The 2,928-nt window shown below is 31.4% G+C and overlaps 1 long non-coding RNA gene across 1 annotated transcript; it reads right to left on the reverse strand.

The window, feature by feature from the left end:
* Nucleotides 1–971: 971 nt before the first annotated feature.
* Nucleotides 972–1,713, reverse strand: LOC149392639 (uncharacterized). The gene is made up of 2 exons (XR_016299672.1): nt 1,587–1,713; nt 972–1,342 (listed from the first exon to the last, which is right to left on the reverse strand). It is a non-coding gene; the product is annotated as an uncharacterized LOC149392639 (long non-coding RNA).
* Nucleotides 1,714–2,928: the final 1,215 nt, after the last annotated feature.

The raw sequence follows: 2,928 nt of genomic DNA on the forward strand, positions 1-2,928 counted from the left end.
ATCGTGTAATCTAATCCTAGACAATTTGAATATATATATATATATATCTATATATATATATATATATATAGAGAGAGAGAGAGAGAGAGAGAGAGAGAACCTCAATATTTTTTTCAACAAAAAAAGTTTTTATAGTCTTTACAGAAAAAGGTCTTATATTAATATTGTTACTATTTTTTACATCAAGGTCTTATATAATAATAATAACAATAATATAATATGGATGTATGTCGATATGTATGTCTCGTATACCACTCAATGTAATGTATATAGTAACTAATATACTGAGATAGAGTATACTGTATATGTTGTGGATATTTGGTACAGAAGTGCAGTCACGAGGCATAAATCTGTATGTATTTATTTATATATATATTATTGGATGTGTTACAGATCTGAACTGACGAGTGAATACTTATTATTCTCTTTTAACTTTTTTACTTTTCTCACTCACTACAATACATGTATGCAAAGAGAACAACATACAAAACAACGAAACGAATAAAAACTATTAATTGTGTGTTTCTGTGACTGCATATTTCTGTGCACAATAATACAATTGTAATTGATTGCCTTAACAGAATAAGTAAGACACTCTCTCTTCTTTCCGACTTCATTTCTTGTCATCCGACTAAAAAACAAATGTTCATGTCATTAATGATCTGAGTACTATTTTTTATAACTACAGCTCAAGGACCACCAATTATAGCTATGCCTAGCTCATAATATATATATATATATATATATATATATATATATATAGGTATATAGATGTTTGCTTTGTTACAACAAATTAATCAATGAACTCAAAATTTAAACATATACATACGCCCATGCTGTCAATTTCATCATCATCATGACTTCTTCTCGCAGCTAGATATATATATATATATATTTTTTCATGGGAACATAACTTATTGGAGATAATGGTTTTTTTTTTGGTTTTTTTTTTTTAATTTATGTGTGGAGTGTTTTGTAATTGTGGAAGCTCAGGAGGGATAGACAAGGAAGGAGAAGATGAGTTGGGTGGGAAAAGGGAGAGAGAAGGGCAAAACTGTAAATGGTCGAACTCTTGCACAGAACCGATATCGTAGACGAGACGGGGTCTTACAAGGTCAAGAAAAGGTCTTACAAGGTCAAGAAGGTTTGGAAAAAAGAAATTGAAAAATAAAAATAAAAACAGCCGATCACCGGACTGGTACGCATGATCAGGCTAGAAAAGCTCAGCTAGGATAGCACCGGCTTGGGTTCTATCTTGACCCGGTTAGGGTCACATCGGGAACGAACTTTATCTCGCTTCCAAACATCACATTCATGATGCGCCTGGATTTCATCTCACGACCTAATAATACAAAAAAAAAATGTTATCTAAAAGTTAATTAAAAACTTATATGTAATGAATGACTTGATGTAGTAGAGTTTCCAAAGCTTAAGATTAGGTAAGTATAAAGTTACATTTCAGCGCAGAATTGAAGACATATTTGCTAATGTATTGAATCATAACAAGCTAGCCTTCTCTATTAATGCAATATATCTACAATTACTTGTAAACAATATATATATTTATATATATATGTGTATGATACCTTGGAGTAGCCTGTGTTTTGATCTCATCCTCCAAACAAGTTGTTTCTCTTTCATCGAAATCTAGAGAGAAATTATGTGTATGTTTTTTTTTTTTTTTTGGTGTGAGAGTATATATGTAAAAAAAGTGATGAGAATTGTGTTGAGAAGCTGCGAGGTTTTATAAAGTAAATATGAAGTGGGCTGGACCCGCGCGATAGCCCAAGGCCCAATATGACGTCACCGCACCGGATTAAGCTCGATCTGCCACGTGGCGAATTGTGGACCGTTGGTGGCGCAGCGGAGGGGACCGAATTGCTCGTGCGGATTCCTACTCTTCTGTTCTCTCTCTTTCAACCACTCATCAATTTAATTATTTTATTATTATTATATATAGGACCAGAAGTTTGACTATTCTCCGATGAAAAAGGTCAACAATTCCCTTTGACTCATTATTATTCACAAAGCCAGCTAAGCCCTTTTAGAGAGAGTTTATATCATATCTTTGTTATTTGATGCGTAAAAACTGCAAGGGATGGCTAAGCCAAGCTACATTTTTAAAAGGAGACTATATATATTATATGGAACGAAAAGAATCAATATATATATATTTTTTTATTATATATTTACATGAAAATGTAATACGTTTTGTTTGAACTTTGAACTTTGAAGATATAGAGGAAAAATTAATTAATTAATTATATAAATCGTGCACTTCAAGGCAGATAGAAGGGAGGAGTTAGGGAACAAACAAACATGGGAAAGCTGCAATTAATTAATTCAAAGACAGTTTTTAAGTTTTGTTTTTTTCTTCTTTACAATTTTTTTTTTTGCTACATAATTTAAGCACTTTATTAATTAATTGAATGGTGTGTATGAGTGCGTGCGGGGTTCGTTTGGATCGATACACACAGTCTTCTAAGAAGCAGTCAAACTCACGCTCAACCCCGTAATTACAAAGTTTTAATTTAATTAATTAGTCTAAGCCTGCGTTTTCTAAACATATTATATGCTTTTTCATCCATCTTTTTTATTTTTTTATATATCCGAAATATGTCCAGTTATAACGACTGAGTACGTAAAACGAAGATTATGGGTTTCTTTTGGTGTAGATTTTAAACATTTTCTTTATTATGTTTATCTTTTGCAAGACAACAAATAATGGTTTTGATTCAAATAACATTTTCACTTGATTGACATGACAGACAATTCAGCATAAAAAATAGTATTCGAATCGGGAGTGATTTTCTTAGCTCACGTAATTCATATCGTATTATAGGATTACATATTAAGACCAATTACAAAGAACTAAAATTATTTGACTTAATATTGAATAATCAGCCTAAAAAGTTTTGAAATATACTT

This window comes from Urtica dioica, chromosome 6 (genome assembly GCF_054948205.1).
Source record: "Urtica dioica subsp. dioica isolate 48M chromosome 6, U.dioica_male_clone48M_v1_H2, whole genome shotgun sequence".
Lineage (NCBI taxonomy): Eukaryota > Viridiplantae > Streptophyta > Magnoliopsida > Rosales > Urticaceae > Urtica > Urtica dioica.